At 37.9% G+C, this 17,991-nt stretch overlaps 1 protein-coding gene across 1 annotated transcript in view; it reads right to left on the bottom strand.

Moving 5' to 3' along the window:
* LOC105499974 (MCC regulator of WNT signaling pathway) overlaps positions 1 to 17,991 on the bottom strand; it is a 480,351-nt gene that overhangs the window by 356,399 nt on the left and 105,961 nt on the right. The window lies entirely within an intron of this gene.

The following is a 17,991-nucleotide window of genomic DNA, read 5'->3' as shown; positions in this document are numbered from 1 at the left end:
CATATCACTTCTCTTTCATATTTTATATCTCTTTCTTCCTTTGTGCTTTTGAAACTAATGTCCTCAAACCCTCTTTCAGTTTACAAATTCTCTCATTTCCAATTTGTTAATTTTAATCAGATTTTAATTTCAATTATAACATTTCTCATTCCTACATGTTCATTTGGTTCCTTTTTTGAATCTGCTTGGTCTTTCTGGTTTTCCTTTTTTCTGGCTTAGATTTTCTTTCTGGACATAGTAAGTGTAGTTATATTCTGAATTTGATAATTTCAATAAATAAAATCTTGGTGGGTTTTGTTTTATGTTAATTCTTGCTCATTGTGTAGTCTCTTTATATACTAAGTAATTGTAGAAACTGAATTGCCCATATTCTCTGGATAATTATTTGTGAATATTCTTTTAGAACTGCTTTAATCACCTCCAAGGCAATTTTCCTTTTAATATTCCGAGGGTAATATATGGGTAGAATACTTCTATTCAACCTCAGCCAGATTATATAGCCCTCTAGGCTTCTAGATTTAAAAAAAAAAAAGATTTATCTTATTAGATTTCCTACCTGAGAAGACCCTGGAATTTGTTTTCTGTTCCTAGGGCCCAAAGGTCATGTAATTTTTATGAGGTTCAGACAATAATCTTAAGTAAGAGTGGCTTGGTGTGCCAGGTTTCCTCATTTACTTAGATTTTAGACTCATACAGATTTTAGACTATTTTGCTGGATATTCAGCATGCTTTAAGGAGAAGGTTAAAAATATAGTTATTTCAGCTTTTAAAAAGTATTTATTTATTTATTTATTTGTTTGTTTATTTACTTACTTATTTTTTGAGACAGGATCTTGCTCTATCACCCAGGCTGGTGTGCAGTGGTGCGATCACACTCATTGCAGTCTTGACCTCCTGGGCTCAAGTGATCCTACCACCTCAGCTTCCCAAGTAGCTGGGACCACAGGTATGCACCATCATGTCTGGCTAATTTTTAAAATTTTTTGTAGATACAGGGTCTCCCTATGTTGCCCAGATTGGTCTTGAAATCATGGGCTCAAGATCCTCACCCCTCAACCTCCCAAAGTGCTGGGATTACAGGTGTGAGCTACTGTACCTAGCTTTATTTCAGCTTTTAAAGTTATTTTCAGCTAGGCAATATATTCTGATATTTACTCATGTTACTTGATATGGAAATCAATATTCATTATTATGTAAATTATGAATGTGAAAATCATTATAATGAAAATACATATTTATACATGAGCCAAGTTTTTTTTCTTGAACAGTTTTTTTATTTCCTTGGGACTAATTTTTTTTGTATTTTCATTTGTTTAGTTTTCTATGCATCATGAGTTCAGCCTCAAATACTTAGCCAATTATCTAAGTCTCTTCTCAATAATTTAAAATGTACATATATTCCATCAAATTTAGTCTGAAGGGTTTCTCTTGGAGGTTTTTTGACTTACTCTTCTGGACTTGCTCCAATGTCCATTATGTTTCACTTCTCATCTGTTTTCATTCTCTTTCATATTTCTGTTACTGACTACAGGTTCTTGATTTCTCAATGCAATAGAAATTGACATGAAGCCAAAATAATTTTCCCAGACAAGGCTTCATTGAAACTTATGCTTGGGCCTAAGGGAGGCAGAGAGAGAGAGAGAGAGAGAGAGACAGAGAGAGAGAGAGAGAGAGAGAGAGAATCCCCTGACTGACTCTGAAAAGAGCCAGTAGGGCTTTTTTATTAGACTAAGCAAAGGAATTGACATCAGGGTAGGGTATGCTGGCTGAGGGGTAGGGCATGTAGGTCAGCATTATCTGGTCATTAGAGTTGTCTTGAGGATGGGTCACCTGGTGGTCTGGCCAGTGGCAACAAGACTATAAATCAATTGTCCAACATTCCTTCCTGAGGTGGGACACTGTGGCCTTGCTTATCTCCTTAGGCCAGTTCCTAGAATTATTTAAGTAAAAGGACTACAGTAGTGAGGTAGTAGCGTGGGTTTTATGATCAGTGGGAATATATGAAAGAATGCTCTAGTAGGGGTAAGCTGAAGCCAAGCCCCATCTCTACTCAGTCTCATTTCCAGGTACATAAAATATTTATATTCTATTCTAACACTTCATTAATAATTTGATTGGTAAGGAAATAACTTTTCTTCACAATTTTGCATTGCTCACTTAATTAACATCTGGCATTTGTGAGATGTCTGAAGCTATTCTGATGCTAAATATTTTGAATTTGTCTTGTTTTGATTTCCTCTCTGAAAATTTGAAGAATCTTTTCTTTGTCCCTAGTGTTACAAAATTTCATAATTACGCATGTCTTAATGTTGGTCAACGTTTACCATTTATGCTAGGATACTTGCCAGGCACTTTTATCAATAAACACATACTTTCCTTTGAAGGAAAATATCATGGACCATTTTGTTGATGATGTTTTTCGCGCTATTTTCTTTCTTTCCTCTTTCTAGAATGCCTATTATTTGAATGGTGAACATCCTGCATCAGCACTCTACTATTCTTATCTTTTCTTTCCTGTGTTCTATTTCCTTGTCTTTTCCCTCCTTTCTCTGGAAGATATTCTAATCTTCATTTCTTATTTTTTCCCACTGAATTTATCATTCATGATATTCTGAGTCTAGGAGAAAAAGTGTGGTTTTTTTCCCCCTATTCTTTCACTCAACAACAATCAACATGGAAGATTTCTGTGACCAAATGTGTGGCAGTATTTCCCCACCAACAAGCACGGAATTGACTCTGCAGTGGAAGCCAACTGAGTGTCCTCTAATTCAATTCAATTCTTATACTATCTACCTAGAGATAGCATCAGCTCCCATAGGTTGAGGGTTCAGTCCCTCAAGATGCCCACTCTGCCACCCTGCCTTAGATGCCAATCACAAGTTCCAGGTTGTTTTACCTGTGCTTCTGATCAACTGGGTATAAATGGGTGTTCCCACAATCTTTTCCTTGGATTGGATTAATTTGCTAGGCTCATAGAACTCAGGGAAACACGTTTACCAGTTTATTATAAAGGATATTACAAGGGAAACAGATGAAGAGATGCATGGGGTAAGACATGTGGGAGGGGATGTGGAGCTTCCATGCCCTGTGTTCAGCTATCCGGAAACTCTCTGAATCCAGTCCTTGTTTTTTGATGGACATTTCATTACATAGGCATGATTGATTATAACTGACCATTGGTGATCAACTTAACCTCGAGCCCCTCTCCCCTCCCCAGAGGTTGGGGGCTGGGGCTTAAAGTCTCAACTCTATAATCCTGCCTTCGTCTTTTCAGTGACCAGCCTCATCCTGAAGCTACCTAGGGGCTGCCAACCATCAGTCAACTCATTAGCACATAAAAATACTTTACTTTTGGAGATTTTAAGGATATGAAGTGTTTATGCCAGAAAATAAGGACAAGACCAAATATATATTTTATAATATCACAAATATACTTTTCCAGAGTTTAAAAAAATGCCCTTTTACCCTATTCTTTTTTCATGGATACAATATTTTCTTCTCTTTTTCAGAGTATATTAATGGTAGATTTTTTGAGTGTTCTCTCTGCAGAGTCTCTGTTCCCTTTAAGTTACTTTTTATATTGATTTTGGTCTCTATCTTTTATTTTAGAGGAATTCTTCAGATGTTTGTTGCTCTTTGGTTGTTTCTACCTTTGGGCTACATAACCTATTTCAGCTCTGAGATCTCAGCTCACCATTCTTAAAACCGTGGTAGTCTGTTGGCCACAATTCAGGAAATGCTGATCTATGTCATACTAAATGAACTCTATCAGAACAGGCATAGACAAAAGTGAAACAGACAAAATGTGCTTTTCATAAGCCCTACCTCCCTCTCCCTTCCTTAGGTTTCTTCCACAACTCTAATTCTCCCTCACCCTACTTCTTCCTTCAAAATCTCTCTCATCTGTTTCCCTCATTAAAGCCGGTTCAAGTAAAAAATCTAATCATGTTATTCATACACGGTCTGAACAACTGATAAGACTAAACATATTCTCTGGTATTTGGTTTTTAAGACAAGGGCAAAAGTATTTCTTGGGGATAAACCAAAGGAATAAACTCTGAGGGTGTAACTTAGTCAACATCAATGCAAATCAGCAGCAAGGTGTAAGAAAACAGACAACTACCTAAATAAAAGCAAACCTCTTATTCTAAACAGTTGGCAATGGAGGCAGAATCTCCACAATGGATGATGTAGCAGAACCTTTATAATCCCAACCGTTGTCTTCTATGATTCACCTTCCCCTTCAGGATTTTCTTCTAATTATCCCTGTAACCATTCCCAGGCCATGAAGAGGCAAAGCTTTTTCTCTTTTGACATTGAGGCCCAAAAATGGAAGCCTGTTCTTCTTTGACATACCAAACAGGGCAAAGAGACACCATTATAAAAGATTTTATTAATGTCTAAAGAGAAATTAACAGAAACGTCACAAAATTAGATAACAAGGAGTATCAGAAGTGACTGTGGGTACTAGCCCAATTCTATCCTCATATCTGTTCCCAACATTCAGAAACATAGACTAGATAGTCTGATTCCTCTTTTTCTGAAAGCAAGAGATGAAGGTTCAGAAAGAAGCCATTTCCTCCTCTACTGACTTAAGTCCTTCTTCTGACAGAAGCTGCAGACTGGTAGAATATGGACTGATCCATAGATATATTTTGTTAGTTCCATTCTACTTAAAAATCACTTAAAAATTTAGTCATCAGCACTGAAATTTTTGAGATTATATTTCAAAAAAGCAAAACCATTTTCCAGCATTGAACATATATGCATACACGACACCCCCTCCCCTTCAACACATAGTCTGTAGATTCTAAACATCTATACAGAAATGTCTAACAAGAAAAACCATCTTAGAGACCTAAATTCTAAGGTTTTATTAATATAGCACAAGAAAACAGGAGAAATAACAGCGGTGTGAATTAGTTGAAAGACAGTTGAGGCTGGATGTGGTGGCTCATGCTTGCAAATCCCAGCAATTTGGGAGGCAGAGACAGGTGGATCACTTGAGGTCAGGAGTTCGAGACCAGCCTGGCCAACATGATGAAATCCCATCTCTACTAAAAACACACAAAAAATTCACCGTGTGTGGTGGCACATGCCTGTAATCCCAGCTGCTTGGGTGGCCAAGACAAGAGAATCACTTGAACCCGGGAGGCGGAGGTTGCAGTGAGCCAAGGTTGTGCCACTGCACTCCAGCCTGGGCGACAGACTAAGACTCTGTCTCAAAAAACAAAAAAATAAAAAAAGAAGACAGTCGAATCAGAAGCCAAGAGAGCTCCATTCTAGTCCCAGCCATGACACAATTAGTTTTGTGACCTCAGCAATATTATTTAATCCTCTAGGTCTCCATTTCCTCATCTATCCTATATAGAGGATGAAATTAAATGATATTTAACAGACCTTCTTGGCTATAATCTTGTAATTCAAGGGCAAAATTTTATCAAAGTACTCAAGTCAGATAAATCGAAGAAAACACTATAAATACACAAATAAATAAATCTGACATGGTAATATTTTTGTGTTAAAATTTATCTAGAACTGACAAATATGCATGCATAAAATGAGAGCTAAACAAATATACGAAGTACCAGATTAAATTCTGCTTCAACTAGGAGAAAAATGTTTTTCTTATAGATAGCAAACTTAAATGGATCAACGGGAAACCATACACAATTCTTCCAAAAAAAAACCCATATAAATTTAATGGATTTAAACTTATACACAAAACATTAGTTAAAACATTAGTCATTTACTAATGCCCTCTCATTTATGTTCTCCAATGAATTCTCATTAGTCTTACAAGAGATAAAACAGGAAGCAAAATAAGCCTTCCGGAGCTTTCTGTGATTATAATGTTGAGTGACAGACTCTGTAGAATGAACAATGGACAATGGAATAGTCTGGCCAAATTAAACACTTTCTGTAAGCAGACTGAGCCTTTATCTCAGCCAAGTAATCATTTTTCTTCCATGAAAAATATCTAAAATCATGCCAAGTTGTATCACTGCCACAGAAATTGGAATGGCTTCAACATCCCATAAAAACAGTGACACTTAATGAATTGCTTCAGTTAAATCACGCTGGAGAGAGAAAATAGATGAACAATTTCATTGTGTTATGTGTGGTCCAAAAGATATGATCAACACAGGTAATCACTGACTCTCTTCATGCCAGAATTACCACCTGAGATAAACACACCTGGATTCCCATGAACTTTTTTGGTTTATGCTGACTAATATGAAGTGATTAATGCCATTAAGAAGCAAGCTAAAATAGGTTCAAAAAGAGCAGCAACAAATAGTGTGAAACCCACAGATAAAAGACAAAATCAGCAAGTAAGACTGAACCAGTTTGTACTACTTGAGACATCATTTTAAAAGAATTTAGACTACCACAAAATAACATACTGAATTACACAAGGTACTGATCTACAAAAGAAATCTAAAATATTTAATATCTCAAGAAATACTTGTGAATCCAGTGACTTTGTACATGTTTTCTTAGAAGTTTAAAAAATATATGTATCGTATGTTTTCTTTTTATGGCTCTTTAGTTTTTCCTTCTGTCTGCAGTGAACACAGAATGAAGAGATAACATCCAATGTACCACAAATAGAATATGACATCATAAGTACAGAATTTCAAGTTTACACTAAGAATGAATGTATTAATGTGATCACTATATTGTTCTGCATGTAAAACACTGTTAATCTTTTTCAGCAACTGGGTCTCGCTCTGTCACCCAGGCTGGAGTGCAGTGGTGTAATCATAGCTCACTGTAGGCTTTAACTCCCGGGCTCAAGCAACCCACCCACCTCGGCCTCCCAAAGTGCTGGGATTACAAACATGAGCCACTGAGCCCAGCCTAAAACACTGTTTAAAGACACATGTATAAAAGATGTTTCTAAGAGTGCAACTTGGGTGTCTGATTGAGAAGAGAGTTGTTTCAGTGAATGAAGGTGTCCACAACACAATTCCGCATGTAACATACTCTGAAAAGACACATATATAAAATATGTTTCTAAAATAGTCTAAAAAATAATAACGTTTGCACTAAAAAACAATTAAATACAAAGAACTGAAGTTCACATATACCTATTACAGAAATATTTTCATTCTGATAAATAACATACATCTGACTGTGGATTACTCTGTCTTAGATGTCAAAGTCATTTATTACCTTTGGTTTCATTAGCTATTTTGTACTTACATTTTAATGTATGGGTTCAATTGCCAGAGAATGGAGCGGGGGAATGTTCACAGTTTCCTCTTTCATTCCCTTGTTCAGAAGAACTCTTGGTCGCTCCTCATGGCAGATGACGTGACCTCTCAAGATAAATCTAAACAGATTCTTTCTCTATTTCTTTGTTTCATATTTTCCATGGGTTGGGAAAAAAAATGGTTAGTTTTAAAGCTGTGAAATATATAAAGGATACTGTCATGTTATACCCTTAATTATGTTCATAATTTTAAAACAAGATTTGCCACATAAAACTACCCCTGCATAATCATGATTTTCCTGTGTTAACACATTTTCACTGCAGGGTTACTTCCCTATACATGCTAAGTTGAGAAGGTGACGTTCTTTTTTTTTTTTTTTTTTTTTTTTTTTTGAGACAGGGTCTCACTCTGTCACCGAAGCTGGAATGCAGTGGTGTGATCTCAGTTCACTGCAACCTCCATCTCCCAGGTTCAAGCAATCCTCCCACTTCAGCCTCCTGAGTAATAGCTGGGACCTCAGGCCCACAGACGCATGCCACCACGCCTGGCTAATTTTAGAGATGGGGTTTCACCATGTTGTCCAGGCTGGTCTTGAACCCCTGAGCTGAAGTAATCTGACCACTTTGGCCTCCCAAAGGGTTGGGGTTACAGGCGTGAGCCATGGTGCCCAGCCTGGGGCTTCTACTTTTTCTTTTTCTTTTTTTTTAAATAGCAAAGCCATTGCAATAGCCACTCCAGAAAATATCTTTGCTATGATCTTAACAGTGTTTGACAGCCTTAAACCTTCTTTGCTCCTTGATCCTGATGGGCTCTGTAAATCATTGTCTGGTACTAAAGCAATTGTCAGCTCAAATGTCAGAAGCCCTAAACAACCCAAAGAGACAAACTAAAAGAGAAGTAAGTTCTGAGGTTTATATTTTAGAGGAATCCTTTAATGAAGCATTTCTCAGTCTTTTCTACCAGAGTACGCTGAAGGCAGAGGATAGTCGAAGGAGTCTGAGGGACAGACCAACTTATCCCTGAGCCAGAGATTTTGTTGAAGTCACATGTTTCATCTTAAAAGTTCATCTGAATGGTTAATTCCATGCTGTATTTGTATTAATACAAATTTTAAACCATTTTCCAAGTTATACAACTTTTTCTCCAAATAGTCAACTAAATTGATGCTTGCGAAGATGTACCATGTTTGCTGGGCACAGTGGCTCACACCTGTAAATCCCAGCATTTTGGGAGGCCAAGGCAGGTGGATCGCTTGAACCCAGAAGTTCAAGACTAGCCTGGGCAACATGGTGAAATCCCATCTCTACAAAAAATACAAAAGTTAGCTGGGGCGTGGTGGTGCACGCCTGTGGTCTCAGCTACTCAGAAGGCTGAGGTGGGAGGATGGCTTGAGTCCAGGATGTCAAAGCTGCAGTGAGCCGTGATTGTGTCACAGCACTCCAGCCTGGGTGACAGAGTGAGACCCTGTCTCAAAAAAAAAAAAAAAAAAAAAAAAAAAAAAAAAAAAAAAAAGATGCCCCACATTTGTCTTGGAGTTTTGAGTACCTCCCATACCCAACCACAGCTATGTACTCCCTGGATGTTCATATAACTCAGCATGATGCACAGGGACATTGAATTTAATTACAGGTTAAATACTTTCTTTCTATTGATCTCTTCTCCAACTTAGAGATGTTGGATGGGTGTGTTTCCTTATTTCAACATTGTTCCATTTTTTTTTTTCCAGTTTTCCAAGATCAGCTTGGGCTTTATTTCTTCCAAGAGTCTTCTCTGGTTTCTGACAATGATTCTCCTTTCTCATCTCCTACAGCGCAACTTGTTTGCTTCACACATTTTTCACTAGATCATATATGATCCTGTACTAGTTCTATTTATATGTTTTATCTTCATTCACAATAATTTCACAAATTTCTTAAGGATAATTCTCTATGTGTTTCATATTTACTGCTACATAAAAAGCTACCACAAAACTTAGTGACTTCAAACAGCAATAATTTGCTGTTTCTCGTGATTGTGGGGGTCAACAATTCTCAGCTGGGCTGGGCTTAGCTGAGCAGTACTTTGGTTTGTTCCATCTGGGATCACTGATGTGACTATAGTCATCTGGTAGCTTGACAGGGGCTGGAGGGAGTAAGATATCCACACTTACATGTCTGGGGCTTGGTGCTGGCTGTTGGCTGGGCCTCCTTGTGTGGTCTTTCAACCTTTGTTAGTCTAGTCCAGATGTTCTTTCATGGTGGCAGGGGTGTTCCAAGACATGCAGGAAGAAGCTGCAAGTGATTTGAGGCCTCGGCTCCAGAACTTGCACAATTTCATTCTTGTGACACTTTATTGTTCAAAGCAAACCACAAGGCCACCCTAGATTTAACGGGTGGGGAAAAAATACTCTACCTCTTGATGGGAAAAGCTGCAAAATATTGTGGCCATGTTTTTCAATCAGCCACATCACACCTTCTCTTTCTTCTGTCAGTTTAGCAGCAAGTGTCATAGTGAAGGACCATACTACATATTAGCTGATGTGAAATCAATGTTCTGGTGTTTTCATTTCATCCAGCTTGAGACTATATCCTCAGGATAAGGGTAGATTTAAAATAAAAAATTAATCTTGGTAATATTGATCTTTAACTCATTACTTGGACTAATTGTCTCTTTAAACATTGCCCAGATCCAAGCACACATTTCCTATTTCAAAGGAATAACTGTACCTTGAACAAACAGGTTCATGCTTTGAAGACTGACAATAAATTGAAAATAGTCGTTGTCCATGGGATTGGTGCTATGGGTATCAGAGAATTTTGTTCACTGATATATTTGTTTATTGGTCAAATACTCACCCAATGCATGCCCTGTGTCAGGCTCTGTACTATTTGCCCAACATGCATAATCGAGTAGAGAAGATGGATATACAGTGGATGACTATAACACAATGTGGTTCATAATTGCAATGACAGATAAATACACATGATATAATGAAAACACATTAAGAGACATAAAATAAAATGTTTACCAATTCATTTAGAAACTTACAATTAGGTTGTGTATAAGACATGAATTTCCTAGTTGCTATGTATGTATACACATACACATACACACACACACACACACACACACACCAGTATTATGTAGCATTATTAAAGCCTTTTAAGGATGGTGAAAATACACATACAAAGAAAAGAAAGGAGGCAGAACTTCCATTATAAAACCATGGAATGGGCACCTGTTATTTTTGCCTGCTTAGCACCCATTCACCTTTCTGGTAGTGACAGGACCTTGATTCCCTACCTGTTCTTTCCTCAGCTCTTAGTCCACAAGATGGGGATAGAGCCAACTCTACCCTAATTTCACAAGCTGAGCATGTTATCCAGGCCTGGCCAATCAGATCACTGCATTCTTATAGCCTGAGTGACTTGTTCAGGAACAGATATATGGTTCAAGAAGAGCTAGTGAGACCAATTCCCAGGACTTTTGTGAAGCCAGCATTAGAGAAGAATCCCTCTTTTCTCTGTGGCTACCCGACAGAATGGCTGTAAGACTTGGGCTGCTGGAAGCCACGACCAGGAGCCCGAGAATAAAGCCAATCCTAAAGGAAAGGGCTGAGACACGGCGGAAGGAAAGCTGATGACATTTGAGCCTTTGAATCCATCCATGTTGGATCTAACTGCCTAGGCTTCTCCAATACAGTCACATTTGCATTCTCTCTCAACACCTCCCACTTCTTCTTCAAAGTATTAGAGTTGAGTGTTTGCTGTTTGTCACCAAAAATCCCTAATACATAGGAGAGAAGGAACAAAACTCAAGAAGTAGGTTTGAGGGGTTGCATAGGGGTCGTAAGAAGGCCAGCATTACTGAAGGTAAGGGCCCATGTGGGAAGTAGTGGGAAACATGATGGGATAAAGCGGGATGAGCCCACTGGATGGTTAGGAGTCTTGACATCCAAAAGCATCCAGAGGTGACAGCACAGTCAATTAAATAGATAAAACAGAGCTGTATCATGAGTACATAGCAAAAATATTAGGAAGCCATCGCAGCACTGACTGAAATCAACAGCTTGCAGGCAGAAAGAACAGCAAAGAGGAAATTCTAGTAATCAAGGAATGAGGGAGGATCCATACCTAAACCATGGTACTGCCAATCTGAGAAGTATGAACAGAAGAATCAATAGGAATTAGGGACTCCCCAAGGACAAGAAGGACAATGATTAATAAAAAGAGACAAAAATTAACTGCTAATCAAAGACTTGGCTAAGTTTACCCAAACTTAATCTATAGATAGTTGCTTTACAACATTCTCAGTATGCAACAATAGAATGTAAAATGGTACCCATTACTTAAAGACTTTAAAGGCCTTTATAACTCCCAACTAAGTAATAGAATAAATTGTTTACCATTTGACAGAGGGCTTAGAGTATGTAAAATAAAACAAAACAACAACAAAAATGAAAAAAAATCTTATACCTTCAAATGGGGCTGAAGGCTATTGTGTGTGACTTGAGTCTGGTTTTATGCTCACTGGGCAGTATTTTTAACAATGAATCACTCTCAAGAGTGATTGTATTTAAAAGGTTTTGTGTTAATTATTCGTTGTTCACCCAGAGCCCGCAGGGGACTTAAGCCACTTTTAATTTTCTCAATTCACCAGCCAGAACCCTACATAACAGGGCCAATCTGATAGGATTGAACAATGCCTTCTTGTTTCATTTAATTTAATCTGCTTTAAGGGTTTAGAAACATATCTATATACATAGAAAAAAACAATGAAATCTAACAGTAGCATTCATTCTGGAAAACTGGGATGTATCAGGACTGAACAGGTTTTATATATATTAATTAAAACTGTAGTTTTAATTTTTAAAACAAGATGTCAAACCCAAATTCAGGAGGCTGCTTATTTGTTTCTTTAAATCTGCCAAGGAATCAGGATATCTCCTCATACTTCCTCCCCTGGGCTTGTGGGTTTGAGGTCCTTCCTGCCTAAACCATATATTCCTTGATCTAACTTTTTACTTTGAGTTTCTATTAAAGAAAACTTTTTTAATGTTAGTTTTTCTGAGGAACTTCAGTACTTTATTTTTTCCTTAGACCACGGGGGCACCATCAGAGCAGCAATGAAGGCTGACACATCAGGTGAGAATCTACCTCAAGGACAGGGCAATAAAGAGTCTTTGGAGATACAGGTTATTGGAAATTGTGCCTGGTGTTCTAATCTTAGTATAAATGAAAGTTAATTGTCCTAATTAGCAGGTTGCAGTGTCTGTTATCTTAAACAATGTTTTACAACTATGGAATTTGATTGAAATAAGTTTTGGGGCTCTCTGAGACCTGACCAAAGGAAGAAAAACAAGTGCCCCCAAAACTCTGAGAAGCACAGACAGGTGACAGCCTCATTAGGTCAGCTCGAAGGGCTGCATCAGCTCTCCTCAGGCAATCCCTGTCCCTTCAGTGGCCATCAGCCTGAAGCACTGCCTCTTTCATATAATTCACATGTTTGACACAAGTACATGGAATCCATGTGTAAGGTTTACAGCTTGGCTAAAGTAAAAAAAAAAAAACTATTTATTTAAAAGGGCATGTTTAAATAAAGGCTCTGTGGGAATTGCAAACCTATGTAAATATCTAATGCTAGAATTTCTTTTTTAACTCCAGTCTTTCCCAATCACAAAGAAAAGCACACTTTTCAAAATGAAATCTACGAGTAATTATAATGAACCCGATTATTTGTTTTTCATTGGAAAATTAGGTAGCATATAGAACACCTCACAACCATTCTGGTATAATGTATGCATCACTTTGCTGCCAACGAGATGGGCTTTCACTAACACAAATTGCCCTCAGACCCTGCCTCAAGACCTCAGACCCTGCCTCAAGACCCTGAGGACCATATGTCTGTCATTTCTGGGAGTGGCCTCTGGATGGCAGTGTTATTTTCAGTTTGCACTTTGCTCATCACGTCAGTTTTCTAAGTTAAAGTTGCAAGAGACTCAATCATCTCTTTCAGTAGACTGAGTGTTCTCTACTCCTTACTTGCTGTGTGGCTCACAGCCTCAGTTTCCGCCTGTATAGAAGGAGGATTCTATTCTAGACAAGGAAAGTAGCTGCAAAGATTAGAGATGATAATGATAACAACACTATTATATATTGAAAACCTACTGTGATATAGGCTCTGTGTAGGAACTTTACATATAATATCTTACTAAATCTTTCCAACTTCCCTGTAATGTTTGTGTTACTGCTCTATCTTTAGAGATAAAAAACTTAAAGCTCAGAATAATCAGGAACGTAGCCTAAGTTCCATGGCAACTCAGTGGTGAAATTGGGATCTATCTTTCTAGCATTATAATACAAGTAAAGTGCCTAGCAAATTGTCTCATGCTAATAAATATTAGTAATTTAAAAACATTTATATTATTATAGCTATAAGTATTAAATTGTATAGCTAATGGCTAAAACACATAAAAATTTAAAAATGTTGTTTCTGGGATGGCTTAAAGCCAATATAAAAATCTGTTATGACCTGGTTGTTCAGGTGCCTTAATTTTCACCCAAAGAACTTTTGAGCAGAGAATGCATGGCCTAAGAGAAGCTTTGTGAGTGAAAGTTTATAGTTAATTAAGTGTGGAAAATGCTTATATTTTATTCTTCTTCTGGAGAATCTCAAGAAATAATAGCATATTAAAGGCTCCGAGATGCCTTGCAGTAAAAAAAACTATAATCTAGTTCAACCCAAAGTTTTCACATGTACTTAACAAAGAAATTCTTTCTTCACATAATATTTATAACCATCTCTTTAAATCAGTGTTCTGCAGAAAACACTCGGGAGAAATGAATCTACTGAAATTCCTCTTCCAAGTTGAGCATATAATGTTTTGACAAGTCTTCTTTTTCTGCCAGCTCAACTCCCTGTTGTAGATGTGCTGTGAAATGTCAAGGCTGACAATAAAGTTCTTCTGACACTTAACTATTAAACCTAAGTTTTTCTTAGGCTTTTCTCATAACAGCACAACATTCTTTCTACTTCTCTCCATCCTACAGTCACAGGTAACCATTTCCTGAAACTCCTGTTCACAGTATTTCTTAGCTCCTCTTATAGAGCAGACCATATCTTCTGTACCATTCAATGGCTTCCAAAGTTTTCTTAACTCTACTTTAAAGCTTATTGCTACTTAATTTGTCATGTGCTTATGCCTCCACAATCACATTATAAGTTATTTAGTGTCTGAAACTGTGCACTGCATTTCCCTGCGTCCCTAAAGAAGCATGACAGTACATTGCTCATTCATTCACTCATTCATTCAACAAACATGCACTGAGCATCTTCCCCGTGACAGGCACTGTTCTAAGTGCTGGGGTATAGCAGTAAACATGACAATCAAGGTCATTAGTACTCCGGTGGAAATTCATTTGTATGGGGAAAGACAGATAAGTAAATATTCAAGTAGGTACATAACTCATGTCAGATAAGGGTAAGTGGTATGAAGCAGTAAGGGCATGTGAACGCGGAAAGGAGGAGAGGCTGCTTGAGCTTGGAAAGGCCTCTCTGAAGAGGAAATATTTAAGCCTGGTTATGTACCGGGTAAAGGCCAGGAGACTGGCTGAGTTTGCTAAATTAGAGGAAAAGCAGGAAGGCCACTGTGACTGTGGCAAACATGCATGGTAAGTCAGGGGAGCAAGATGAGATCAATTCAGAGTGGGTGCTATGCACCACACTGTGGTAAGGAATTTGGACTTTAAGATGATACGGAAGCCACAGAATGTTTTAGACATGGGATTGAACTAAGCATGATTTTATACCTTTAAAAGACAATTCTGACTACAGGGTAGAAAATAAAATGTCAGGAGCCAAGGAAGGGGTCAGGCAGGCCAGTTAAAGGTTATTTTAGTAGGCAAGGCAAGATATGATGGTGATTTGGACACGCGATGGCAGGAGAGCAAAGGAAGTGGGCAGATTCTGGCTATACTTTGGCATGTGAGACAGTGGGACTTGCCAGCTGGAGTAAACAGATGAACAGAAATATTTCCTAGATGTAGATATTTACTAAATGCAGATATTTCCTAGGTAAAGGTTATCTGGGAGACTAATAAGCCTGGGAGAAAAAGTAGGGGACAGAATCAAAAGTTCTTTTTCACTGAGTTAAGGTTGGAAGTCTGTAAGATATCTAGGAATACATGTCAATTTAACCTGATTCTAGAGATCACAGGAAAGGGCAGGGAGATATATATATATGTAATTATATTTGGGAGTTACTGGTACAAAACTAGTATTTAAAGCCATAGGACCAAGCTCAGCATGGTGGCGCTTGCCTGTGATCTCAGCACTCTGGGAGGCTGAGGCAGGAAGATGGCTTGAGTCCAAGAGTTGAGACCATCCTGGACAACACAGCGAAACCCCATCTCCACAAAAAAATACAAAATATTAGCTGGGCCTGGTGGCGTATGCCTGTAGTTCCAGCTACTTGGGAGACTGAGGCAGGAGGATCACTCGAGCCCAGGAGGTTGAGGCTGTAGTGAGCCATGATTGCACCACTGCACTCCAGCCTGGGTGACAGAGTGAGATCCTGACTCAAATAAATAAATAAATAAATAAATAAACAAACACATGGGACCACATGAAATCATCTAAGGACAGAATGTAACCCCAAGGCACCTCAAAATTTGGAAGTAGTTTAGGCTGAGAAAGGGAAGCTAAAACGGTAAACAGGAGAACATGGTGTCAAGAAATCGAAGAGAATAAAGTATAGCTAGCATGAAGGAGTGGTTAGCTGGGTCAGATTCCAAAGATTTAGATGTGGGCAGAAAAGGAATCTTTGGATTGGCCAACATGAAGGCAGCAAGAGCAGGGCCAGCGGGGTGGTGAGGACTGAAGAAGGTAAGAGTACACTGAAGGAAGGGTCAGAGAAATAGGGCAGTACTAAGGGGAACACAAAGTCAAGAGAGGGCTTCCCTCCACCCCCAGAAGGGAGATCCTGGAGTTTACCCAAATAGAGTCAGAAGGAGAGGAGAGATTAATAGTATAGAAAAGAGAAGGACTAATTGAACATGTATATCTATATGTTTGTTTAGTTATTGTCCTTTTTTTTTTTTTTTGGATACAGGGTCTTGCTCTATCACCCAGGCTGGAGTGCAGTGGTGTAATCATAGCTCACTGCAACCTCTAACTCTTGGGCTCAGGTAACCCCTCCATATCAGCCTTGTAAGTAGCTAAGACAACAGGCATGCACCACCGCACCTGGCTAACTTTTAAATTTTTTGTATGTTGCCCAGGCTAGTTTCAAACTCTTGACCTCAAGTGATCCTCCCGCCTCAGCCTCCTAAAGTGCTGGGATTACAGGTGTGAGCTATGGTGCCCAGCATAATTAGTGTCAATTTTTAGGTGTATTTGATTTACATCAGACTGAATAGGGAGTTGTTTTCCAAATCCCCAGGACTTAAAACTGGGTGGTAATAATAATAATAATATTAGTTTAACACGCATTTACTGATTATATGCTGGGCATTGCTTTATGGACTTTACACATATATTAACTCCTTTATTCCCCCAAATAGCAATAACTGCCCCAATTTTCACTTGAGGAAACTGAGACACAGAGAGGTTAAATAATTTGTCTAGTGTCATGTAGACAGTAAGTGACGAAACAGGATTCTCAATCAAATAGTCTGACTCTGAACTCTTAACTACCAGGAGAAAGTGGTAGGAGGTTTCATAGCCGCTAGCACTTCCTCAGTTCAGGACAAGTTTTATGAATCACCTCCTGTCAGTTACCACCTCTTTTCCCAAGGGTATAAGGTTATCTAAAAGGATGAAAGGGTATTATTTTTCAATCCTTTCTCTGGTCAGGACAGTCTTCCAAGCTAGTCAAACCAATTAGATGTGTGCAGCAATTCTTTCAAACCAGTTTCTTTTAGGATTTTCATAAATATCTAGTACACATTGACAAACAATTTTTTTTCACAAAAAAATTTCCTTCTGTATACATATTTTGATACATATTGATACATCATTTTAATGCTATATAGTATGCAATTATTGGTTGGGGTGTTCCACAATGTACTTAACCCTTCAAATATGTATGTGTGTACACTTATGTGTTTATAGAAGAAATCCATGTTCTTAGCAGAAAAATCTGAAAATACAGCTTAGCAGAAAAAATTCCTTCATTTCATCATTTAATAAATATTTACTGAGTGTCTATTTTGTGTCATGCAAACTTACAAATCATGCTTTCAAATACCATTTAAAAGCATGAAGAAAATGCAAAAGAAAAACTGCAAGATACAAAATATACAGAAGATATGTGAAAAAAACTAGTAAAACACAAATCATACGCATGATGAGAGACAGAGAGAGGAAGAGATTCCAGAAGTAAGTATATCAAATGTGGGCAGTAGTTATTATTTCCAGGTGGTAGGATTAGGGTGACTTTTATTTTCTTCTGCTGGCCTTTTTTCCCCTTGTTTTTCTATAATGAACATATGTTACTTGAATACTTAGAAAGTTGTTATTTAAATATTATTTCTACATATTATGTTAAGAGCACATGCATTGCCAGACATCTGATTTGCTGCTAAAGTAGAATCTATGAAGGTAGCAAGGCATGGAGTATATGTGGACATTTTTATTGTTTCCATTACTCAATAATAATGGCGCAAATGATTTCACTGCCAGAAGCATTGTTTAAAGATGTGTGTGTATGTGGCACTACACAATTATCCATGCTCGTGTGTGTGTGTGTGTGTATATATATATATATATAAAAAACATAAAATAAATGATGGAC

This window comes from Macaca nemestrina, chromosome 6 (genome assembly GCF_043159975.1).
Source record: "Macaca nemestrina isolate mMacNem1 chromosome 6, mMacNem.hap1, whole genome shotgun sequence".
Lineage (NCBI taxonomy): Eukaryota > Metazoa > Chordata > Mammalia > Primates > Cercopithecidae > Macaca > Macaca nemestrina.
Note: the sequence above shows the minus strand (reverse complement) of the source record. Positions and strands in the feature narration are given on the sequence as shown.